The 27566-nt window shown below is 37.8% G+C and overlaps 1 protein-coding gene and 2 long non-coding RNA genes across 3 annotated transcripts in view; all 3 read left to right on the top strand.

Moving 5' to 3' along the window:
- Positions 1-27566, top strand: part of grm4 (glutamate receptor, metabotropic 4) — a 205159-nt gene that overhangs the window by 47188 nt on the left and 130405 nt on the right. The gene's annotated exons all lie outside the window — the stretch shown is intronic.
- On the top strand, positions 16496-16841 carry LOC118558256. The gene is made up of 2 exons (XR_004928263.1): positions 16496-16668; positions 16793-16841. It is a non-coding gene; the product is annotated as an uncharacterized LOC118558256 (long non-coding RNA).
- Positions 23261-23606, top strand: LOC118558257. The gene is made up of 2 exons (XR_004928264.1): positions 23261-23433; positions 23558-23606. It is a non-coding gene; the product is annotated as an uncharacterized LOC118558257 (long non-coding RNA).

Here is a 27566-nt window from a genome sequence, read left to right as displayed (position 1 = left end):
TAATTATCAATGCAACTGAAAAAAAAACTAGCAATATTTCAGCAATATAACCAGCAGTACTCATGTTATTCACATTATCTTCTACAAGACAAGGAGTAAAAAAAAATGCTGGGGGTGTGTGATGAAATGGAAATGTTAAGTCTGCTAACAGTGAGATGTTCATCATTTAGACTTGCATATGACCTAAAATTTGTGTTTTTATTTATTTTGTTTTATTGATATAAAATAAACAAACAAGCTAGTCTTGGCCACACAATTTCAGAAGATAAAAAACAAAAACAGAAGAAAGATATGCAGGGCAAGGTGTTTCACGTTGTTCTTATTTATTTCTCAAACCCTTCATTCTTGAACTGGCAGTTGCTGTATGTGACACTGTATATATTTTTCTTACCACTATGAGTCACTCGATGCTAGTTCCAAGAAGTACTGGCATTCGTCCTTCCGGGTGCCAGATTTTTCTTGTCTATGAGTGTAATAAACTGAGTAAAAACCATGGATGTAGAAAAACATCACCACAATAATCAAGTTCAACTTCAGCTTTCCCTTCTCTCCTCCATAAGTAACGTCTTGAAAACATCCAACTAAAAGTGGTACAGTTAAACATGCTGAGCTGGAGAGGCATTTTCTTGGTTGATAAAAAAAGGAAAAGTTCTTTTTTGTTGTTAGGAATGATAATGAAGTGAAAAGCCCTCTTGCAGCTTTTTTCCCCTCGGAGAATATAATGAGAGAGGTGCCCTACTTTAACAAAGAATCCATCTTTTTTGCAGTGCACACATAAAACTCAAGATACGACAAATATAGATAACATAATTAAATCAAACAATGTGGTGAAAAATAGGAACTCACTTTGACGAGAACTTGAAAACAGTGAACTGGGTAGTGAAAGGGTAAGCCTCGGGGATGTTTATGACATACAGTCAGGATGATTTCTGGGTGAGGGTAGACTGTCATTCATACTTTCTGAGATGGATGTGATGCGCCGAGGAAAGTTAAATGTGGATTTGATGTGCAGATGTTTTAATTAATGCACATTTTCTGAGGAAATCCCAGGTTAGAATCTTGTGTTTTGTCTTTTGAAATGTTCCATTTTCAGATTGGACAAGTTTGAACATGGAAATGTCACCTAATTTCTGCTTAAAACTGTAATAAGAAAATTTTATATTCTCTAGTTTGAAGATTGGAGCCAGTGTTATGCAAATACTCTTACAAATGACCTTGTTGCAAATACAAGCTTTGTTTCCTCTGTTTTAGACACTACAATGCAAAAGGATAGACACATTCATGAGCATATGAATTTCTGAGTAATGTAAATGTAGCTGAATGAATGAGATTATGTTTTAAAAGACTGTTGAGTTGTCACTATGTGTAGAAAAGCTCTATATAAGGTCAGGTCATTTTCTATTGTTTTGGTGGTTCCAAAACAGCTGATTTCAGCCACTATTGTGGAACATGTCAGTAATGTGTTAGTTATCTGGAAGACTTTGATAGAAATTAACAGTGGGCTTGGCTGTTTTTATCCACAGCTATTATACAGTACTTCACTGTGGTCAGGAAGTGCTAACGTTGCGTTCAATTGTGCTATCACCAAATAAATTAAATTCAATGGTACCCATGATTGTGTAGATGCTAATGTCCAATTTCTGCATTAAAATACTTTTTTAAAATTGGTGGTTTGTAATTTTCAAATTTTCTGAGTATCATCTGCAAGGTTTTTATTAGCTGCTAGCTATAATCATGGAAATTAACAGGAATAAATGTATGAAATGTATCATTCAGGGAGTAAGAAATGAATGGCATTTCTGAAATTAATTAACTTTCCACCAATTCTCTATATTTTAAAACTATAATTACAGTTATAACTCATTGGGATATGCCTGTTTAAAAGATAATAGGCTGTCACTCTAAAAATTGAGAAGGAAATGTCCGTAAACAAGCTGACACCCACAGGCAAAATGTCTGTTTTCATCCAATATCTTCTGGTAGGTAAACCTTTATGTTGCCATTGTTTTCTAGCTTCTGTGTCATTCTACACTGATCATACTTCCTCACCTGATCGGCTATAAAACATGAATTAATATGGACACATAATTGAGAGAAACCAAAAACAGATTACACTGAACACCTGTGAGTTCTCCAGTCTTGATTGTGTCTCTTTGTAGATGGTGCCATCATATCAGCCGTATTTAATTGAATGGCTGCTGACTGCACTACAGCAGGCAGTGTTGGAGGCAGTCAAACGCTCTGATCGCTGCAAACTAATGACTTTAATTTGGATGTGACAGCCTGGTGTTTAGGCTCCCCTCATATTGATAGATTGCATAATATAGAGTCATTTGTTTACCCTCTTGTATGCACCTTTCCATCTCTGTGGTTGTGTAACAGAACAGGACAGAAACTAGTTGTGATTAATAGCACAATAATTATATCTGAGCTGAGTCTGGGAAAATAAAACATGCTTGAGGTTTGTTTTCCCTCTGAACTTGATGAAAGTGACAGAAAGGTTTAATCTTGATGTATGTGCTCCTCTTGTGTTGCTGCCTAAGGCTGCAGCTGCTCAGGGGAATAATCACAACATCATGTGCCGCAGATCAAACCTCCACGCAGGTGAGATCAACTCGGATAGTCAGTTTTAATAGTTCAGCGGGAGTTGCAGTATGAGGGCAGGCTATCAGCAACTCCAGCAGAGAGCTGTGGAGTCTCAGCTGAGACATGATCAAAGGATCCACGGTGTGTTGGTGTGATGATGAACAGCACAAAACACCTCATCACATTTGCCATTCAATGCTGGGGAAAGACAGCTTCTTGAGTTAATCTTCATTAAAAATTTATTTTTCTTTAAGGGGTTCTGGAAACAGAAAAAAAAGTTAAAAATATAAGCCCTGTTTTTAACCTAAATTTGATGTGGGAATATTTCTAAAGTCGTGTCCTAATCTTAACAAACGCCTGTGCTTTCTTATGCTTCTTTCTCTTCATTAAATAGACACAAGAATGACCAATATTGAACGATGACCTATTAAATAAGGGTTGATGTGAACTATTGGGTATTCTTTAGTAAAGTTATCTAAGCACAAAAATAAGAGTGACAGCAAAATTGAAGAAGCAGACCTTGTCATGACAATTCTCTCCTGCTGTTGTTTTTGTATCCTCACAAATGTGTGTAAAATTAAAAGTGTGACAATAGCTAAGATCTCTTTTGATGATTATTAGATTCATAGTTATCTGCTTTTTAAGACACAAAACCTAAAGGATTTGAAACAGACAAGTATAATGCACAGTACAATGCAAATGAGATATGTTTGTACACATGTATAACACATTGTTATTTCAACTCTGAATATAAATACAGCTTTACAAAAAGATCATGTTGTAGTTAAGAAGACCTAAAGGTTCTGATTTAGACCATACAGTTTTTTAAATAAATATTTCTTTTACTTTTATTTGCTGTCTAGTTCATGTATGTCTATAAGTTTGGCAGTAAAACTAAAGAACAGAGCACCAAAAGGTAGGAGACAATAGATTACTGTAATGACACAAATTGTAGTTGGGTGTTGAGCCTTACGTTACCTACAAATTTTATACAATGTAACCCAACGATTGGGGTTTCTTGTGAAAGTGGAACAGAAAGGTTTAAAAAATATTTCCAAATAATAAAAAATAGAAATTGGAAAAATATACCTTTCTTTTGTTTTCAGTCCCCTATACTTTGAAACCCTAAATTAAACCCAATGCAATTTTATCTGCCTTTATCTGTACATTGTTAAATATTGGTTATTATGGCTATTCTTTTAGTGCCTTACAGGCTAGAGAACATTAGTGAACAAACAACATCATGAAGATCAAATAACACAAAAGCCAGGTCAGTGATAAAGCTGTAGAGAAGTTTAAAGTCAGATTAGGAAATTAAGCAGGATACCACACTTAGAACATTTCACAGAAAGCTGTTCACACCTGCATATTTACCAAGATATAGCTAACCACCTGACCAATTGGGCAAGGAGAACATTTATCACAATGCTGTGGGGGTGCCGTTACTCAGAAATGGTCAGACCTGATGTGAAGATTAATAAAACTTAATAAAGGCAATTCTGGAAGAAAACCATTTGGAGGATGCAAAAGGTCTTGGCAACTGGATAATCACCCTAAACATTCAGCCACATTCGAAGTTTGTTTTTAGATCTAAGAACATTTATACATTTCAACATCCCAGTCAAATTCCAGACCTTAATCCAATAGTGACCATGTGACAAAACTTTAAAATTGTTCTTCACAGATGCCTTCCAGCCGATATGCCCTATTATGCTATTTTGTCTAAAATGATGGTGAAAAACTAAAAAAAAAACCTGGAAACATAACGTACAACAATAACTACAGCTAAAGTGTTACAAACTTTTGTTTCCAGTAATCGACATAAATTCACTCCACACTTTTAATATTTTGTGCTCATAAGAATTTTTGAAAACTATGTAAAGTTTTTCTTTCCCAGATCACCAGCCTATCAAAGGGCAACACAGAGGCTAAACAACCTTGCACACACATACTCACAACTAAGGGTAATTTAGAGAGAACAGGTAACCTAACAGTCATGTTTTTGGATTATGGGAGGAAGCCGGAGTACCCAGAGAGAACCCAAAAAGACACCAGGCTGCAGATTGGACCTTTTTGCTGCTAGGTAACAGTACTACCAACAGTGCCACTGTGCAGCCCTTGAGCTTCTTTTCATTGGTGATGTTTGGTAAAAAATATATAAACATTTATGCAGATTAGTTGCTGAAACCTTGTCCATTTGCATCTCCTCAATTTCACTATATTTGACTCTGAACCTCGGTTTCTGCGATTCCACTGTTTGTCTGTGTTTGGATACCAGAAGCAATGCTGGAATTTATGCAGAAAGAAAAGCTGAAAGTTGTTCATGAGAGACATTCAATTCAGCAGCGCATTAAAACAAACATTTATATTCTTGACTGGCGGAACTCTGAGTGAGCAGACTGAGATATTGACCCAGGTTGTGTTAAATGGTGCAATTTTATTGTGCATTTTATACTTTAAGTCTTGAATTAGTTACTGTTATAGTTTCTGTTTCAGCTTTATACAAACAGCATGCTTTATAGGTTAGTGGTCATCTAAACGAATTCTTAAATGGTACTAAAATCATTAAAATTACAATTTTGTTTGACTCACAATTACCAGTCAGTGTATTGTTCATGTTTACTTAAAGATCAGTATAGGCTGGGCCCTCCACTATGAGAGGTACTCTTGGTAAAAAAGTGTTAGAACAAAAAAGAAAGCTTGAGATAAATTGTTAGTTTGGAGCTCTGTAAGTGTGACATTAGACCATATGTACCACATTTTATAAATATTTTTTTTAATCAGCTGACTTGAATTATAGATTTTGGTGGAATTTTAGTGTGAGATTATTACCCTGAAATATATATATTTGTTTTTAATCTAGGGGAGTTGAGGGCACTATATGCTTTTTTTTCCTCTTTCCAGTAAACTCACAGTTTAAACCTGTTGTTCTTTGCAAACCAGGTGCACATATTATGGTTTCTACATCTGATAAACATAGTTAAAAAGTATTCACAGTTATTTTTTATTAACATGATGAATTAGCGAAGGCGTTTAGACAAGAGCATAGTAAAATATAAAATACTGATTGTTTTTCCCTGTTCAATCTGCACACTGCACAGTTTTACAGTTTAATCTGTATCCAAGCGATGAAGGACAGATGGATGTCTACATAAAGGCTGACAGATTTCAGACATAAACATTCAAACTGATGCAATCAAACATAGAAATGTGCATGTTTTTTTTGTTTTTATTTGCTCTTCACCATTCAAAACAACAGTAAAAGGAAAATAAAGGAAAAATGCATTTCTCGAATGATGAAAACAATACATCCACATCACTAAGCATCTTTTGCCTTCCATTCATAAAAGAAGAGGGGCATTTAGTAACTGTGTGATTTATACAATGCTGCTTTTTATGTGATGCAGCGTAATCTATTAATGTTGCATTTGTGCTGATCTGCGTGTGCAGACAGACTCGTTGTCACTGAAATTTGAGTGAATAATTAAAGAGCCATGGCTGTTTTGCAAGCTTAAAAAAGGCAGGAAATTGCAGGAGCTTTCCACCAAGATTTTACACACTTTCAATACATTGTAATTACCATAAGATCTTGGTGGTTTATGTTGTTTGGACCAATGCAATGTGGGTAGAGAAGTTATGTCTCATAAGGCCTGATGGGATGTGTAAAATCGGCAAAGTGGTAAAGTGTATAAGACCTTGATGGATGTCTGGAAAGAGGTTTGCAAGGTAATATTTGGGAAGAGAAAATCTCATTTTGTCCAACCTAACTTAAGGGAGCACTAAACTCAATCAAACATAAATGTAATCAAACATGTCATCACTCTTTTGTAGCTGTAGAGGGATCTCTTTGACAATGGGCATACTGTGCACCACTGTCCCGACCTCCCCCCCCCCCCCCCCCCCACACACACACACACACACACTCTCTATTATTTCCTCACACTCTTCATAAACAAAAGCCGGGCAGTTGCTTAAAAGTCACTGTGAGATTATTCTGAAAGTGAATGAGGAAATCCACTTTATTGCTTCTCTCTGATTATATAGTTCACTTTTATCTTGCGGACTGAAGCTCAAATTAAGTTGTAACGATGGACAGTGCAGATGGAGGGATCAGGTAAAATGAGAGTTATATTTTTAACCTGCATGGAGGAAACAAGGTGTTAAAAACAAGAATGTTATCACATTTTAACTTGAAAGGCGGTGACAGTGGGTGGCTTCTTGTCGAGGAGTTGCTCATTTACACATTTCGAAGATGAAGAGAAACACTTTTATTCAAGCCCCACTGTCGTGGTTTTCTCCAACAACCTGGCACATGGAAAGTTTTTTATTTAACTTTCAGCTCTTTTTCACACCTCATGGAGTTTGCAAAGAAAGTTCTCAGATGTCCAGCATGGCTTGACTTGGTGTGACACTTTGACTAGGGTTTCCCATTAGTAAGAGTTACTTGTTACCAGCTCCTTTTTTAGGTGCCTACTTGGCCAGGGCTTCAAGCGAGTGGAGTCAAGCTGAAGTATCGCACATCAGTAGAATGAATGGTTAAGGGGTGGCGACACTGGTTGCATCACATAAGAGACTCTCTACATGGCTGCTTACACATACCAGGGAAACCCAAATCAATGTCGCTAGAAGCTTAGAATGTTTTAAAGCTAACATCGGACCAACAAAGACCACCATGTCTAGATTGGTTGTTTCACAATTTACTGTGGAAGAATCGGAATCAGCAAAATCTGACTTTGACTAGGCCACCTCAGTTCACTGGTGAACTTGTTAGTGTGCTTGGATCATTATTCTGCTGCATAACCCAAGTGCACTTGGGGTAGAGGTCACAAACTGATGGTCAGCCACTGTCTGCTAAAGAGCTGAAGTCATGGTTCCATCAATTATGGAGGGTTGTCAAGGTCCTGAAGTAGTGAAGCAGTCCCAGTCCATCGCTTCCATGGCTGTGGAAATAAGACCCTTGGGAGTGTATTGATTATGCTTTCTTTTTCTGAGAAACTAATAGTGTCCACCTTGATGGACGAGAGAGGTACAAGGAGAGGAGAGAGATAGCTAAAGAAAAATGCACCTGTTAATTTGACATGTTTTGAAACCAGATTACAAATGTTTTTATCTATTATTGCTTATCAATTCATGATTGTTTAACCTAATGTATTATGATCATGGTCTAACATGAGTGTAGGTAAAGTTAGTGTCCCTTTCTTTTTAAAGTACCACAGTTTTCCAGAGAATTTTAAATAAACAAATTATATGATACATTTTATTCGGTGAAAATACCACCACTGATGCCAGTGCTCTGAATTGTATATTTAGCAACACAAAAAAATCAGGAGGTAATATTTGACAAGGATTTAAAATTTGACAAACAAGTTGATTCAGAAGTCAAATTGAGCTTTATCACCTTTTTTAGGGTGTATTCACACCAGGAAAGTCCTAAGGTCTGCCTGTTTGTTCCAGACCAAAAGTTTTTGTGCATCTGTGCAGGAGGTAGCACAGACCCGGATATGGAGGAAACCTTTTCGGGAAATACTGTGTGCATCACCTCTGATTTGCAGAGGGTTTGCAAATTTGTGCTGTTATTACAGCTGCTAAATCTTTGTGAGTGGCAAGAAGAAGCCCATTCGACGCAAGTTTCGGGACATTTTATTTCTAATTTTGGAACGGTGTCGGAGAATGCGTCCTGCAAGCTGAAGAAGTCCCACAATATGCTGGAAGCAGAGTTACTAAGCAACAGGTATGATTTCAGTACTAGTTCAGTCTGCTGCGGTGGCTTGTTAAGTATAGAGACATTTTCTGTAGATGGTTCAGATCGACGCCATTTTGTATTCAGAAGCGAAACACACCAGAGTCCATTTGAAAGCAGATCAAGACAACCTTAAAAAGTGAGTCTTGATCCGGTTGTTTGGTCCGTGCCAGGGCTCTTGGGTGTATTCACATCTGCCCAAAACGTCTGGACCAAGGGTGGAAACAATCTTGTGTCCCTTTAAAGTTGACCAGAAAGGAAGGTGTGAATTCTCCCTTAGCTAAAGTTTAGCCTTTTTAAACAATGTTGATCTTGAGGAGGCTATACACACTTTTATCAGCTCAAGAATTAATCACTGTAATGCTCCTTATTGTAATGAATGATGCTGGTGAACCCGATATTCAGCCGAACACAGAGTTATGTTAAAAAAAAGGGTTTATTGGAATTGTTCAATGCAGACAGACCAGGAATTGCTGGCAGAACCAGATTGGACCAGATGCAGATTGAGCACACAAGAACTGAAAACACCATGGCGGTCGAGCACAAGTGAGGTGATGAGGTATATGAAGGCTGGGGAACAGGTGAGCAGAGTAAGAACTGATTAGTGGCAGCAGGTGGAACTGGTCTGGGCTGGTAACTGTGATGACTGGTGACTAAGAAGTGGACTGAGCTAATTGGAGGGTTTCTGTGGCTGAGAGGTGACAGAGCTGAACCTAAACAAGTCTGGAAAAGTCCAAAACAAACAAACAAAAACCTAAATCATGACACTTATGTTGGTGTCTCTCCATCTTCCCTCTACAGGCTTTAATTGGCCCAAAATGCAGCTGCACTTCTTTTAACTGACACTTCCAGATGCTAGCAAATGACCTCTGTTACGTTCTCTCTCCACTGGCTGCCTGTCCATTTTAGAATAGCTCTTTAAGTTTTATAGTTTGTTTTTTAAAGCTTGTTATGGTCTGCTCCCACCCGTAATTTCGGATTTATTGAGTTTCTACATATGTGGTAGATCCCTGATGTTGTCGACCCAGTTCTTCTTGAATGTTCTGAGAACTAAATATAAACACTGCGGAGACTGACCCTTCTCATCTGCGGCCCCTAGACTCAGGAACCAGCTCTCTCTCAATCACTGACCATTTAAATGAGTCTCATTTATAAAACTTTGTGTAGAATCCACGCTAAAAGTGTACGTACGCCAAGAGTGGTGAATGGTGAATGCCAAAACAAATTCTGATTTTAAAAACCATGCACACGCTCACCGGCGCACAATTTCCCTTTCTAAATCACAGCTGTAGCTGAATATTTGCGTTTATTTATTTATTGACTATTTTATTTGTTTAATCTGTTTTTGAATAGTTTTCAGGATTTTTATTGTAAAGCACTTCGGCTTTCTGGTTGGCTGTTGTATATAAATGGTTGGCATATGAATGAATTAAAAAATGGATTAATGGAAAGAAAATGGTGAAAGCTGCTTTGGCCTTCATAACAAACCTTAGAGGAGTAATTTCAACCTCTGTTCTCAGTTTCGCAGTGACAGTAACTGGCATATGACAGACTTTGCCGCTGCCTGTCAGATGACATGTGGAAACATGTCTTGACACAGACAGAAGGGTTATCAAAACCCACTGGCTGAACAAAGGGAACTGTAGGACATAGGATCTTAATTAATTATATGAGTCTATTATTAGAAGTGTTCCCAAGGAGAGAGGTTTCTGCAGCTATCTGATGCCAGTTTTTAAGATTTCTAATTTAAATTCACTGTCAGTCCTTTTGGATAATTGTGTCCAAAATGAAAAATAAATAAATAAAATATTGTGGCATTCTAAGAAACTGCGAATGGATGATTATCTGGTTGCATTGCTCTATAGAGTGTACATTGAGGACAAAAGCACTTTGAGAAAGTGAGCTGAAGGGAGAACCATTACACACCTGATATAGCCAGCCAGCTCGTAGAGATAGAGGTGATGTGTTCCGTTACATGGATGTCATATCAATGACCAGAAAACAAACAAACAAAAATTAAACCACTTTAGATGACCTTTCATTTTGTTAAATACAGCAGTGATTTAGGCAAGAACACGCACATGAAAATAAAATTTGATTTTCCCTGCCGATGTGGGCTTTTTGAATGATTTTCCTGTAACTGTAACTGTAAACATAACACAGCTTTCATGTTAGGAAAAAGAAAAAAAAAAGTCTGAATTAGTGATTAAGAAATTTATAAAAGTTACCCCAAAAATAGTATGTTGTAACTCGGAGAGCTACTTTGGCTGAGGACATGGATGTTTTAATATCTAAAACAGTTAAAGTCAACACAATATTGAGCTGTAGAGGAGTTAAAAAATATATGGCCCAATTCTAACCCTGAGAAAAGCTGTTTCAACCTAGATTATTTGTTTTTACTCTGATAAAATCAAGACATTACCCTGATTCCTGAAAAAAAGTTTCAGCAGTTTTTAATTGAGTACTCAATATTCTGTATTACAATCGATAAAAAAGTAAATATTTCCTCTCTGGGGGTTCCTAATAATAGCGTATGGTTACTTGGCCAGACAAAGTCACATGTTGACAGTAATTGCATCACACTTTACTAGACAAACCTCTCTTACTTGACCTAGTGGCACACTTTAATGATGCAAGATCTCTTTATCTACCAATTGGTGGGTCTGGAGAAGCGCTTAATTTATCCACCCTCAGTTAAGAATAAATACATACCAAAACTTTCAAATGTGTTTCTTATTTTGTTTTCCTTTTGCATTTTATAAATCTTGCCTGTTTTTGAATAGTGGGATATTTTTTTTTCTTTAACAGATACACAGACTTTCATGTAAGTCTGCAAAGAAAACCAAATGGTCATACTTTCTACACAGATTGTCGAAGGCACATTCGTAGTGCTGTGGATCATATAACTAAACAATAATTCATTACAAAAACATAAACAGATTGCTTTGGAGAGGGATTTTGTCAAATTCCAATTTCCCAGAGCAGCAGTATAAGTAATGTTTACGGAGGCTCAATTACCATTTCAATGGATATTACAACCTAAATTATAGTTCTGTGGAATGAATAGTGATGGAAAATGTTCAGCGGGTCATATAAAGGTCTCTTCCATTAAGAAACGGCAAGCCATAAAAGGCCAGCGGGATTGTAGTCGCTGATTTCAGTCTCAAGATTTCCTATTTGCTGATGGAAATGTGTCAAAAGCAGAGGTAATCTAAATACAATAATTGCCTGAGCGTTGATCAAAACACTCACGGCTTATTAACGCTGCTTTTCAAAGATTACAAACATCAGATCTGGTGCGAGTCCTGTTCCTCAGATTCAGTATGAGTATGAAGATTCGGTCATAAACCGTTTATAATCATCTCTACTCCAACCAAAAATCCTCAAACAACAAAATGAACCTATGTGGAGTGGAAATCCTTCTATAATTCCATACTTGAGATTTAATTTTGTCATGCACTTTTATTTCCTTAATTTCTTCAGTTCATGGACCGTCTCTGTTGTTACTGCAACTTTTCTCCATCTATAAACTGCTGCGTGGCAATAAAAGCCATTACTTTGTGTAAATGCCTCTTTGTGAAAGAGCAGGGAACCGTTAAAAACTGCAGAGGCTCTGTATTGGATTGAACATTCCATCTGGTTTGTATATCAATAAGGCAGGTCCGTGACTTTGAAGTGATTGATTTGGTTTGAGGAAAAGGTCATGTTTAATGACTTGTGCTTTATGCCAACCCTGATCTGTACCAATATTAGGCAAGTAAATATCTGACAGCACCCAATTTATTTAAACTGAATCAAGAATTAATTAGAGGGCTTTTTCTTCTTTTAATGCTGCTCACGGTGCAGACTCTGTTTCCTATCATATCCTAAATATTTTCCTTAGAGAGTAATTTCTTTCCAATACTTGTATCAGAAACTAGTATATAGCAAACAACCAGAAACACTGACGCTCACAAATGAAAGACACAACACCAAACTTCCCATCAACCATTTGTTCTTGCTCTAAGACTCTCTTGAGGATGCGCAGTTATTCAAAAAGGGACTTGGGGACACTTCCGGAAAAATCGCAGACTCTACCTTTAAAAATATGTATTCCAAGATCTACCTGTGAATCCAAAATTCTCTCACTATGTTGCAAACTGTTTGTTTATGTTTCATTTTATGGAGCTACCAATATGTTCTTTATTTAAAGTCACAACACTTAAGGGCAGTGGCAATGTGGATGGATGAGCATTCTGCTGTTTTTTTACCTGAAGGTGTTTTTGATGACATATTTATGAACTATTAAGAGAGAAACTGGAAATTAGAGCTCAGACTATTTCTCCTATTTGTGTTATGAAGGCTGTATTGTATGATATATTATATTCATTACAATACTTAAATCTTTGCAGATGCCAATGCAGGTGCTGGTGGATGAAATGACTCAAACTTCTCCGTGTTATGGTTTCACAATAAAAGCTGAATGTCTCAAATTCATAGAGACATTTTTATTGTTGGTTTCATAAAAATGCAATTTATTTGTTTATTTGTTTTAACGACTGCATTAAGGTCCATCTGTATTTAAATCAGTGGTTTTGATGTCACACAAAAAAATCAGAAATTCTGCCACAGCCTTTACTAGTTAGAATCTAGTATTTTGTTTGCCATCATGGCAAGGTCATGTCATCATAGGGAAACATAGACGGTAAACCCTCCTTGCTTGAAACCAACATCAATTTTGATCTGATAAAACTTTCTTCAGGGACCACTTTCCTATTGTGAACAAAGATCTTCAAAGCGGCTCTCAATTCACTTTCTTATTAACTTCATGGCCCCTTGTCTCCATCCTCCATCCACAAGTACACTGATTCATCATGTTAGAAGACTCTTTTTCTCTTGTAGAAATCGAGTATGATTTCAAAGTGAAACATTAAGTGTTCTTGCTTGAGGTGCGAAGCACGGCATGGAAATTTGTTCCTAGTATGAAATCAAGAAGGATTTGGAACAGAAAATTTGTTTTTCAGCCAACTGTCTTAGTCAGTCTTTTCTGCTAACACAATATCCAATCACGGCTGTAGTGTGCCTCTACTCATTTGGCTCATTTTTCAGAGCTTTTGACATTCAATTTCTATTTATTTCATTAGAATGCTAAAGCATAAACTATGACCAGGTCAGACATTCTGCAGGTTTAAATATGTCAGTTATTTTCAAGACAATAACATTAACATGGTGTTGTATCAGAAACTAGTATCAAGCAAACAACCAGAAATTAATTTGTTGATTTTTTTGAATAGGTCAAAAAAACACTATTATGTCAAGTTTTTTTCGTCAAGGGTTTACCAAGGCAGTAGCCTTGGTAAACCCTTGAGTAAGTTTTTGCCCTGGAAGATGTATGTTTTTATCCTTGGAAAATCCATGTTTTTTCCCTTTTTCTTTTTAAATAAGCAACTCAGGGTTTTGCAAAATAAAAAAAATAAAAATAAAATACAACCTCACAAAATGCCCCAACAATTATAAGGGGTGTAACTCTTGGGAGATTCAGGTAGACGACCAGTAAGACACTAGCTAAATAATGATAACGTCATAGAGCAACCTCTACCTCTCACCACAGGTGAAGTGCTGCTGTATGAAAGGCCCTGTGTCCCATCAACGTTAGTTTGGTCCTTGGGATTTGGAGTTGGAATGATGTTGTTTAATGGAGAGAACATACTGTGGTGTGTGCGGAGTAAGCAGTGCTTTAAGGCAACTGGGGGCATTTCTGGGGACACGCTGATGGATGAGGAGGAAGATCTTTTATTGGACATGGCAGAGACAGAGAGCCAATGGAGGATATGGTAGACTGGAGTAATGTGGTCATGCGTTTTAAAGTTTATCTATAACAACAAATATGTGAATGGTCCCAAAACTGGCTTTATCCTGGGTCCCCTGTACAGCGTTTATTGAAGCTGCTTGATTAGCTTGATTGCTGTTGTTTCTCTTGGGATGTCAGTTTTTGCTTGAGTGAACATTTTAAAAACATTTTGGGAAATCCTGTATTGGAAACGTTTACATCATTACCAAACTGAGTTTCTATTATTCCAGAATTGTCAGAGAAAAACATTCACCATTTGATAGTATATTTAAGTAACAATTTAAATACTTCAGAAAATGTCCTTATCTCCAAGTCCTGCTTGGTCATGCAGACATCAGTTGGAGTCACACGCGACACATCTATCACAAACTTCCCATCATTGCACCTCTCTATTTATCAGCCTGCCCTCACAGCTGTCCTGCTCTTGAGGTGGGCAATTAATTTGCCCCTCTGACATTCGAATGGCCCTCAGAAACTCTATCAAAAACTTTTAGTAGTTCACACAGGGTGGGGGAAGTAGTTCTATCTATATTGCTACTGCCAGACTTAAAATTAGAGTCATATGGAATATAATTAGGAAGAGGTCGTTTAATTACATGGCCCCGACAAATGCTATAAGAGCCTTTCTCATTTGTGTTTTATGTGTTTTAGTTCCGGACATAAATGAAATTACATCTTTGAGTGCTCGGAGTGAAATCACATTTTAAATCTGACAGCTCTGCAAAAAAAGAAAAAGTACATGTGTCTGATGTTAGTAGCAAAGCACCACTATGGATTACCTCTCACAGAAATTCTACTGAAAGCTTTCCCGCTGCAATGTTCATTCTCCTTGCTTCTTCATTACTATCTCTCAATGTAAGTGTACTGTACAGGGATAGAAATTTGACAGAGTGAGTTAGATGACCTGATGTTTCCTGGTGCAGATAAAGTGGTCTCAAGATAAATGCGATGCAGTCTGTGGCTGCGATAAGCTTGGTGTGCTCCTTGTGTGGCCATTCACTCCCTGCTCCTGTCTCAGCATTTATCAGTGGGTTCTATAACAGGCTGACCCCTTGACCTGCTCGAGCTTACATCGTGCTTTTCATTCTAGGCATAGTGCCACGGTGGCGGTGAAAGGTGTTTAATGAACTGTCTTGTAAGGAGAGGGTTGCGGTCGCCCATCAGCTCTTATCTTGCCCTCCCTCCTCCCTGTTTCTGCAACTCTTTTTTATTTAGTGCCGCTTTTTGCTGAGCTGGTGCTATTACTGAGAAATATAAACCCCTTCAGCTGTAAATAGTTCATCTGTAAACTTTTTGTTGCCTCGCATTTGCATGTTACGGTGGTGAAGGGAAGATCACAGAAGGAGACTAGTGATCCCTGAAGATTTACATTCAAAATATCAGTGCACAAAATCACAGGATGTGAAACTAAACAAAAATTTCTTTGGTGCTGAAGTACAAATGGAACATAATATTTGAACTAAATATTCTGAATGTCCCCTTTTTCAGATAATTGCATTTATTAGTCTCTGACACCAGCCATAGGTCGATGGCTCATTGTTGGAAGCTGCTGGGAAGGTGTTGAATCACATTCACCGTTGATTTATTCAGTATTGATTAGTCTGGACATGAATAGAATTGATGGAATAAATAGAATAGTTTTCAAGTATATTGTATGAAGGTATGGATATTCTTATTGCTGTTTATTAATGATTTTTAAACCTTTACGGAGACTGGTTCTTAGTAGTGGTAGAGCGTATTAACTGTTACTGTGCATTTAAACCTCTATGCAGAGCCATGTAACACTTACATTTAGTTTGATTTAAGCAGAACAAAGTATACATCTTGCAAACATTTTAAAAACTAACTGCTGTTTTTTCACATTTAGTTATCATCACAAACTTCAATGTAGTGCACAGGAATTTCATGCACTTGATCAACGCAATAGGGTGTAGAGTTGTAAAGTAAAAGAAAAAGGATTAAAAAATTTGTTTTGCAAATAAAAATTTGAAAAGTGTAGTACGTATTTGTTTAGAGCACAATTCACCTTGATCACCCCGAAATAAGACCAGTACAGCCAATTACCATCAGAAGTTATCAATTAGTAAATAGAGTATCACAAAGATTGCGGCACATTTCCTGTATTTAAAATGACATTGTCATGTTTAGGTATGAGAACCTAGATGCAGAGAAGGCACAAATGTTTGAATGTAGTTTAATGGAAAAAAGAGAGAAAATAACTTACAATACAGTAAGTTAACAAACAGTTCCTGCACAATGATGTGAGAAAAGAAATACTGGAAGCAGGAGGGAACACAGAACGACAGAGACACTGTCAAGTTGAAACAGAAATTGGTGTATTTGTGTGAGTGCAATACCATCTCCACCCAGCTGGCACGTGGCCTACAGAAAATCAAGCACACCCGTCTTTCACTCAGGCCTTCAAGAGCTATAAGTCTACTCAGCACACCTGTGTTGAAAGAACCTCTACAAACAAAGACCTCATCTTCAAGCTCCTGCAGAAACACCACTGGTAGGAACTGAACTTTAAACCTGTATTCGGAGGACTTAGCTGGCTTTACAAAGATGGGAAAGTAGTTTATTTTGTTTATTTTTCTTGATGACTTGAAAGTAATTTGTAATTTGTTTGTTTGTAGGTTTTCAACCTGCTTGGGTGTCATGTATTGAAAAGTACAAGGATTTAAAGAAAAAAAAAGAGAAAAGAGAAATAAAATGAAAAGATGACACTGAGAAGAGTTGGTCCTGGATTTCTTTGATGGGAGCAAGCCCTTGTCAAGTTTGGGCAGAAGCTAAGGTGATTTGTAGAGGCCAGAAAACTTGACAGTTGAAAACCAACAGAAGATCAGATGACAGTGAAGTCCTGAGAGGAAAGCTTTGACGAATCAACTCAAGGAGGAACATCAGGTCATCTCATCTATACAATCCACAATGGCTGAAGAAATGTTTGGAAAGTCAGTGAAACAATTGAAGCTGGATCACACCATGGCAAAGTCTTCCTTCACCAAGCAAGCTAATTTCCTGAGCAGAAAAGCTTCCAACATGACAGAGATGGAACTACGGGAGGAGTTTAAAAAGCTAACTTCCGATGCCAGACATGTAAGTGATTCAAATGATGATTACAAAGCTGGACTACTGGCAGAGGTGGGAGATGAAGATGGTGAACTTGATAAACAGCAAACAGCTGATTTGGAAAAGACTATTAATGACTGTGAATTAAAATTAGAAGAAGTCAAACAAATAGTTCAGTCTAATTTGTGGAGAAAGTATGGTCAAGATTAACTCTATACTGCAATCCAAGAGGCAGAAAAGGCATGCAATGATGCTTCTGAGATAAAAGTTTTAACTGTGAACAAAAGCGCATATGAAGTGCAGCTGTCCTTCGTGGAGAATGTGATCCAGGAATCTATTAAAAGTTTTGTGACCTGGGAAGTGTGGATTCCAGTAGAAGAAAGGGACAGTATAGAAGACAGAGTAAAACAAATGAAATTGATGAAAAATAAACTTCAAACAAGAAAATCTCAGTTTGCCATAGCACAAACGATTGCAGAGGAGAAGAGGAAATCAGATGCTGCTCAATTAGACCTTACATCTTTTCCTATACGAGCGCAACCTGCACCCAGTGTAAAGATTAGACCCATTTGTCTACCAAAATTTCATGGCTGTAAAAGAAACTTTCACAGATGGAGAAAAGACTGGGAAAGTCTGCAGAAGCAGGGAGAACCAAGTGGCTCAGTGGAAGTGAAAAAGTTTCAGTTAGTTGGATAGTGTAGATGAAAGGATCTGTAATGAATTACACCTGTCTACTTATGATACTGCTGCAGATATGTTTCGAGTGATGGAAAATAGGTATGGCGACAAGTTAAGCATTGCTTTAGAAATTATTGAAGAGCTTGAGAAGACTCCACCCCGGAAAGCAAACCAGCCAAGGAAAGTGATAGATCTTATTCAAGAAATTGAAAAGGCTCTAGCTGACTTAACAGAGTTAGGTAATATTGGAGCAATGAAAAATCCTCTGGTTATTAAATCTCTAGAGAGTAAACTACCTGATGTTATAAAGAGAGACTGGCTAGTTTTTATGGTTAATCCTGCCAATGCAGTTACACCAGATAACCATTTTGATAGTCTTCTCAAATTTCTAAAAACACAGGAGGAAGTTCTAGAGAAATTGGAGCAACTAGGAGTGAGTGAAAAGGTTGAGAAGAAGTTTGAGAAACGACATGCTTTTACTCGATCCACAAGAAAGAATCATGCCTGTATTGTGTGTGGAGACACAAGACACGGAGATAAAATATTCTTCTGCAAACAGTTCAAAGTAATGAATTTACCTGAAAAGCTCAACATTGTAAAGACATTGGACACATGCAAAAGGTGTTTGAGAAAGCATGGAGATGCTGATTGCGTCAACACCTACCTTTGTAGAGATAAAGATTGTAAGAAGAGAAGCTTTTCAGATCACCATTTTCTCCTTTGCCCAAAGGGTAGAAGTACAAAGGTTGAGACTGATAAACCAAGAAGGGAAAATAGATTGACAGAAGAGCAGGAAAAATTCATAGCTGGACTTTCACCAGAACTAGCAGAAGAATGCAGAGAAGCCTTTTCAAATGTGACTGCTTCAACAAGAAACACAAGGCGTGAAGCCTCTGGTCTTATGGAGTCATATGGACTAAAGGAGCAACCTGTCATTCTAATGCTATTGGAAGTCACTGCGAACGCAGGCCAGAAAATTGGCACTTTGATTGACCTGGCTTCTGATACTAATTACATTACTCATCAAGCAGCTAAAAGGTTGAGCCTGGAAGGTGAAAACATAACATTAGTTGTTCATGGTGTTGGGGGAATGTCAGTCAAAGTTAGAACAAAAAGATACCTGCTAAAAGTAAGAGTTAAGACCCCCAAAGGCAAAGTGAAATCTCACCAACTCATGTGTTATGGACTTAGTGAAATTGCTAAGGTGCTTAAAGTCATTCAACCTCAACAGTTGCAAAGGTTTTTCCCAGATGTTGGCCTGGAGGACCTTAAAAGACCAGATACTATTGAGCTGCTAATAAGCCACAGAGAAGGCAGACTGGCCCCTCAAAGAGTCAAGGTTGTGGGAGACTTGGTTCTGTGGAACAGTCCACTCGGCATGACCGTGGGAGGAGCTCATCCGGATCTTTGTGAAGACGTCGACGTGGCAGCATACAGGTCAGAAACGCACTTTGCTCGTTCCATGCGCATTGCTGCTGTGGAGTATAAAGAAGCCTGCAGTTTTGAAGAAGTTAAAGCAGAAAGCAAAAACACAACTACCAATAAAGAGTTCATTGATTGGTGGAAGTGGGAGAGCATAGGAGCAGCTTGTGAACCAAAGTGTGGTGGATGTCGCTGTGGGACATGTCAGCCAGGTGGGAAAGATATGACATTAATGGAGGAGAAAGAACTTGAAATAATTAAACAAGGCCTTACCTATGTGCAAGCAGATAACCACAGTGATGCTCCCCACTGGGATGCAAAGTATCCTTGGATTGTAGAACCCACTTGTCTTCCCAATAACAGGAAAAGTGTTGAATCAACTTTCTTAAGAATAGAAAGACGATTAAATAAAGAGCCTGAATGGAAAACTGTCTATGCAAGCCAGGTGCATGAAATGGTGGAGAGGAAAGCAGCAGTAAAACTAACAGAAGACACTCTAAACAACTGGAAAGGACCAGTATGGTATGTAAACCATCAGGTGGCGCCAAATCCTCATTCTGTGACCACTCCTGTGCGTTTAGTATGGAACAGCAGTCAAGGATTTGAAGGCCTAAGTATGAACGATATTCTGCTGAAAGGTCCTGATGTTTAAATCCTATTCGTGCTGTTCTACTCAGGTTCAGAAGGGGACTGCATGCTGCCCTGGGAGACATTAAAAAGATGTATAACTCTGTGTGGCTAGAGGACCTGGAGAGACATCTACACAGGTTCCTCTGGAGAGACGGCTCAGAAGAGGAGATCGGTGAGTTTGCCATTACCAGAGTTAACATTGGGGATCGACCTGCTGGATGTATTGCCCAAGTAGCGATGCGAGAGACGGCAAAACTGCCCATGTTTGACAGCTGTAAAGAGGAGCGGAGGATCCTGGAAGAAGACTGTTATGTCGATGATATTCTAACATCTGACAATGACCCAGAACTTTTGCATAGACACATTGAGAAGGTGGAAGAGATCTTACAAGCTGGGGGATTCTGTTTGAAACCATGGGTTCTATCAGGTCAAAGTGGGAGGCAAAACATGTCCTTATCGGGCAGAGATAAAATCCTTAAACTCCCTAATCAGTTGGAAGAGGATGACAATAAGGCTTTGGGAGTGGGATATCTGGTGGAGGAGGATAAATTGTATGTGATGACATCAATTAACTTCTCAAAGAGGAGGAAAAAAATGAGGATGGGACAAAACCTAGAAGAAGGAGAAGTGAGAATAAAAACTCCAAATCCTCTCACTAGGAGAGAACTCCTTAGCCAAGTAGCTAGTCTTTTTGATCCCATTGGGCTAGTTACACCCACCAAACAAAAAGGAGCCATTCTAGTGAGAAAGGCTTTTCAAGAAACCAAACTGCAGGCAAAGCAGGTGATACTTGGGATCAACCACTTTCTGATGGACTAAGAAATGAAGCCATTGAATTGTTCCAGGAGTATGTTCGCCTGGGCCAAATTAAATTTCACAGGAGTTTAACACCAATCAGTTGGATCGGAGAGCCCATTGGAATAACTTTTTCTGATGGGAGTGACAAAAGTTATGGGGCAGTTCTATACTTCAGATGGGAGACAGAGCAAGGGATCCAAGTGAGACTTGTAGAATCCAAAGCAAAACTAACTCCACTCGACCAGAAAGGAGAACCTGTAAAGGCAGAAATCTGTGGTGCGGTGTTTGCAGCTCGTCTGAGGAAGTATGTTGAAAAGCACAGTAGGATGGAAATTGGAGGGTGGTACCATCTTCTAGACAGCCAAACTGTGTTAGGAGCCATTCAGCGTGACAGCTATGGGTACCAAACTTTCTTTGCTAATAGAATTGGTGAAATACAGAAAACTGGGCCTGTAGCAGATTGGTGGTGGATTCCAGGTGAGCTCAATGTTGCAGACATTACATCAAGAGGAGCATGTCCTGAGCACCTCCAAGAGGACTCACAGTGGCAAAATGGACCAAAGTTTTTGGTGCAACCTATTGACCAATGGCCGAAAAGATCTGCCAAAGACATTGCTATGAGTGCAAGAGAAGGGGTTGAAAAACTCCAAAGAAAAGCTTTCTCAGCAGTAACAACTAGAGCACAGTCTAAGCAAACTAAAAAAAAATTGTGTAATGAGGAGGCAACAAAGAATGCTCTAAAAGTTACAAAGGGTAAAGAAAGGGGCATGGAGCTCAAAATCTCACCTCTTACATTCATTGCCAAGCAGTTAATTCAAGAGAGAAGATACAGCAGTCTTTCTAAACTGGTCAGAGTTATTGCATGGGTGAGAAGAGCTGTTGAAAACTGGAGACTCACTTTGGAAAATCACCATAGTGGCAGAAAAGTGAAAGTAAAAATTTCAACAGACCTCAAACAATCAACCATCTATCCCGGGCTTAGTGTTAAAGAGTGTGAGAATGCACTGAGAGAGGTTTTTCTGGCTGCACAAGAGAATACCTCGTTCCATGACACAACTTTAAACAGGCTAGTTGTGTTTAAAGAACAAGATTCTGGACTTCAGGTATGTGGGGGTCGTATTCAATCCTTTAATGAAGATAAAAGAGCTGTTCCCATTTTACCCTATGACTCATGGGTATCCATATTGGTTGCTCTTGAAGCTCATGAAGTCAATCATGAAGGTATTGCTGGTACATTACTGCAGATGAGGAAAAAAGCATGGGTGGTGAGAGGCAGAAGATTGGCTAAGAAAGTTGTGAATAACTGTGTGACGTGCCGGAAAATCAGGGCAAAAAGATGTGAGCAGATAATGGGGGATCTTCCACCAGAACGAACACAGCCGGCTAGACCATTTGAGTTTACTACTATTGATCTTTTTGGACCTTATGAAGTGAGGGATGAGGCCCGGAAAAGAGTTAAACTGAAAGTGTGGGGCATCATCTTCTGTTGCATGTCATCTAGAGCTATTCACACAGACCTTGTAAGCGATCAGTCAAGTGAAGGTTTTTTGTTAGCATACCAGAGATTTACAGCCTTAAGAGGACATCCAAGAAAGTTATGGTCAGATGGCGGAAAAAAACTTTATTGGAGCTAAACCTGTCCTGGCTGATCTTTATCTGTTTTTGGACCAACTAAACAAAGAGCAAATTCAACATGAAGCTTTGGAACATGGAACTGAATGGAGCTGGAAAATACACCCTGCAGACTCCCCCCATAGGAATGGGGCAGCAGAAGCAGCTGTAAAGATAGTCAAGCAAGCATTGCACAATCTAGGATCGGACGGAGTTTTTACATGGAGTGAATTTCAAACATTCCTGTATATGGCAGCTAATCTGGCTAATGAAAGACCAATAGATGCAAGAACTCAAAGTCGAGAAGATTGCATAAGCTACATCACACCAAATTCTCTGCTGCTTGGAAGAACTGATCTAAAAAGTGATAGTTGCGGATTTGACTTTAAAAGTTATCCACTCAAGAGATTAAAGTTCATTCAAACAGAAGTGGATAGATTCTGGAGAAAATGGAGTCAATTAGCTGGACCAAATTTGTTTATCAGAAGTAAATGGCATTCAAAAAAGCGAAATGTTGCTGTCGGAGACATTGTTTGGCTGGCAGACCAAAATGCTTTGAGGAGTCAGTACAAACTTGGCAGAGTGAGCAGCGTAAACTGTGACGGAAAGGGGACTGTAAGAGATGTTCATGTACAAACTTATCCAAGTTATCCTGTACCACTTATAAGAGCTGGAGGACAAACAAGGAGGACGAGGAAGGAACTTCAAGTGAAGATACCCTCAACAATACTGCACAGAGATGTAAGGCGCATTGTTGTGTTATTGCCGATAGAAGAACAAGAAAACCCTACTGGGACAAGATCTGGCGAAGAGAGAGGCGTGACCTCCTTGGGTTAAAAAAAAAAAAAACCAGGAGCTCAAGTGGGAGGTGTCAAGTTGAAACAGAAGTTGGTGTATTTGTGTGAGTGCAATACCATCTCCACCCAGCTGGCACGTGGCCTACAGAAAATCAAGCACACCCGTCTTTCACTCAGGCCTTCAAGAGCTATAAGTCTACTCAGCACACCTGTGTTGAAAGAACCTCTACAAACAAAGACCTCATCTTCAAGCTCCTGCAGAAACACCACTGGTAGGAACTGAACTTTAAACCTGTATTCGGAGGACTTAGCTGGCTTTACAAAAATGGGAAAGTAGTTTATTTTGTTTATTTTTCTTGATGACTTGAAAGTAATTTGTAATTTGTTTGTTTGTAGGTTTTCAACCTGCTTGGGTGTCATGTATTGAAAAGTACAAGGATTTAAAGAAAAAAAAAGAGAAAAGAGAAATAAAATGAAAAGATGACACTGAGAAGAGTTGGTCCTGGATTTCTTTGATGGGAGCAAGCCCTTGTCAAGTTTGGGCAGAAGCTAAGGTGATTTGTAGAGGCCAGAAAACTTGACAGACACTTTAAGAATTCAAAATCAAGAAGAATCCAGTGGAGAGCAAGGATAACTGGTGAGTATATTGTATTTATACACTGAGGGTGTGTTAAACTTCTGGAGCTGGATCCTTTGAAGGACCCGGTCTATGTGGGCCAGGTCCTTTGTCAAAATCAGCAAATCAGCCATTTGAAAGGTTCTAATTAATTTTAATGTTCAGATATAGAAATTTCCCACAAATTAAATTGATTACAAATAACATTTGTTTAATTTATTAGTAAAACATTTAAACAACTTTTTAAACACTAACCCTAACTTTCTGAACAAATATTAATGCATTTGTAGAGATGCATTAATCCTTGTTTCTAAACGATTAATGTATTTGTAGAGAGTAATAAGATTGACATTAGATATCTGACTCAATTATTTCTGCTTTTAACTTATTGAGGAAAGCCAGTGGGAGTCTGAAAGCAATGTGCCAGCAAACAGGCACTCTCTTTTGGTAAAGCGAGCCTATACCGGAAGCCAGGAAGGCGAGCTAGCTCTTAGAGCAGAGGCAACAGACATGTCTAAACATGTCCAAGCCCTTTTACAATAAGCGATATTTGAACATACCTGGCAGATATTTCAGGTTTACAAAGCTAAATTCTCGCCTGAAAACCTTTTAGAAGTCACAGAAAGTGTAATATATCCAACTTTATTCACATTTCCTCGCCTTTCCGGATTTGCCATTTCTGTTTGACAATTCTCTACAACCCACGATGAATTATGGGATGGGGTGGGCCATAAATACATTGTTATTATTATTATTATTATTATTATTATTATTATTATTATTATTATTATTATTATTATTATTATTATGGAGGGTACACCATCACAAACCTTCAAAATTGGGGAAAGACAAATTTGTTGGTTGCATTTGAAGGAGTCTTCGAACTTAGACAGCCTTCATCACATCACTGTGATGTAATCGGTCTAAAAATCCAGCGTTCAAACAATACAGCCCCTGAATTCGGACACATCAGGGAAATAAATATCAGGCAACCTAGGAGAGCTAATCAAAGGGAATGAGTTGCAGTGGAGGCAGAGAGATGTGGAGCAGCTGGTAGAGAAACAGAAAGAAGAGCAGACGCAGAAAGAAACTCAGGGATGTTTCTCCCAGAAAAAAATCTAAACATACAAAAACACAGAGAACAGGCAACATCATACTCACAGTTATGAACACAAAAGAGAACTAAATAAAATACAACCTAACAAGATTGTCAAAAATGAAAACACAGATAAAAATCAAAACATAAGGGAGCATTTTTCAGAGATTCTGCCAAGAGGCCCATAGTCTGTCTGCCATATTGAAGAACCTGCCAACAGGACTACACTGCACAAATTTGGATGTTATGGGTCAATGGTAAGAAGAATGTCACTGTTGAAAGCAAGCTAAAGAAGTCCCTTTGGCAGATCACTAGAAGTTATGTAAGAAACGCAACAACAATGTGGAAGAAGGTTTTCTTCCCAAATGAGACCAAAATTAAACTTTCAGTATACATGTCAAATGTGATTTGGGGTGGAAAACTAATATTGCACATCACCCTGAACACATCATTACCAATGGGAAACGTATTGGTGGAAGGTGCATGCTGTGAGATTATTTCCTGCAGCAAGAACAGGAAAGCTGGTTAGAATGGAAGGAAACATGGATGGAGCTAAATACAGAGCAATCCTGGAAGGAAACCTGTTAGAGGCTGCAATAGAGTTGAGAGTGGGGCGAAGGTTTACCTTCCAGCTGGACAATGACCCCAAATCTACAGCCAGAGCTAAAATAGAGTCTATTCCTATGCATATGGAGTTTCAGCTGCAATTGCAACAAAATAAAACATCTTCAAAGTATTAATCGTGTCCCAAAAACACACTAAATTTTGACTTTATTTTAAAATAACCTCAAGGGGTATGACTGATTTTACAAGCCAGTGTATATACAGACTCTTTACAATTTAATTATAACATTTACAAACCAACCTTATTACATAAACTACAATTTTGTTTAATTTGCCATTAAATATTTTGGGGTGGCACAACAAAAATCAAAACTGATGACTAACTAGAAAATTATGTGATGGTGTACTATTAATATATTCTATAAGAGAAGTTACTAAAAACTAACACAGACCATTTGTCATCTGTTTTATTTTTAAAAAGATATATTTCAGACTGATCAGAAATGCTATAGGCCTTAACATTATCCTATATTCTGTATTTTACATTTTCACAAAAAGCAGACAAAGGAAAATAAACCAGATGATGTGTGCCATAGATGTATTCGAAGTAAACAAAATAAAAAAAACAAAACACTTTGGTATATAATACCATGCAAAGTTCCTTACAAGTAAAATTAATAACAAAACTAAATTTCTATTTAAACACAAATATATGGCAAATATATGGCATATTCATTATTATAGAGACTACAGTGGCACAACATGAAAAGCATTTTCCATATGTGGAAAAATCCTGAAAAGATCATACAAATACAATTTAAATAAACCAATGTTATTTGTGCCTGATAATTAAAAAAAAGAGTAGAATATGATAGTAATTAATTTTTGTCTCTCAGTCGGCAAATTCAGAAAAAGTTATATATACTGCACTCTCCATTGGGGAATCGAAACCCTGGTGTTTCACATGAAAGACAACAATACCCACCACAATATCAAGCCAAAAATAGACCAGCTCCCACCCACATGCTTTTTAAAATAATAAATAAGTGTATGTAAACATCTGGTTTCAGTTTATATACCACGCATAACATTGCTCATCTCCTCCTTTTAGTTCTCGACTCTTGAACTGGAAAGAATGTTTTGGAATATTTATGGTTCAATGCTTCTTAGAAGAAGCAAAACATTTTCCCACAACTGTGCAAAAGGTCAAATCCAATTAAAGATACCTTTATAAAATCTGATCTTACCCATATTTACCAGCAATACTTAGATTAGCCTGCTTTTGTGAAATGAGCACACAGAATGTTTTTTTCTTGAGTTCCCAAAGTGCACAAGGTTTAAGGTCACTGGAGTGTAAAGCAAACACAATTAATTTAATGCTTACACGAGCAGGAACTTGCCTGAAGTGATTGTTCTCTTATTTATGGAACAAACTAGGAATTAACACTACCCGATTGTTCCCTTTGAGACATGTAGAATATCTACTAATCTCAGATAATATTACTAGGTATATATTTGTTGTGTTTTGCTTGGTTCTTTTTTTGTCCAATTTGATACCTTTGGGTGGGAAAATAATGGAAAAAATCTATTTAATTTTGGTGCTAATGTGTATTTTTGTTGAGTTCAATATTTCTATTTGACATTACTAGCATTAGAAGATGCTTTAATTTTGCTGTTTTTTTCTTGTTTTGTGCATAAAAGTAAATTCACATTTCTGTTCTTCATATCGACAACAGTTATTTATTATATTTAGCTGGAACATGACATTCTGTTACACACTGGAATCAATTTTGTTTTTACTTTATTCTGGTTCACTTTTCTATTATAAACAAGAAAAACTAGAGTGTTTACTTACAAGGACAAAATCATATGGGTAGTTGTTTTCTAGCAACTATTTAGTCATATTAAATACATTTGAATGTGTCTTTTGATGGGGCGCATTAGTCAGATTAAAAGTACCTTTGAAATTAACAACCATTACATATTGAACATGCTTTTCATTAAGCCCACATTTTTGTAATAAGTATATTTTGATCATACCAGAAATGGATCATTATGAAGGCTGTTTCTACAAAACAACCATGGCTAAGTTGTGCAGAAATCATTGGCCACATTTTGGCTTTAAACAG

Source organism: Fundulus heteroclitus, unplaced genomic scaffold, assembly GCF_011125445.2.
Source record: "Fundulus heteroclitus isolate FHET01 unplaced genomic scaffold, MU-UCD_Fhet_4.1 scaffold_115, whole genome shotgun sequence".
NCBI classification, from domain to species: domain Eukaryota; kingdom Metazoa; phylum Chordata; class Actinopteri; order Cyprinodontiformes; family Fundulidae; genus Fundulus; species Fundulus heteroclitus.
This window is presented reverse-complemented; position numbering and strand designations above follow the sequence as displayed.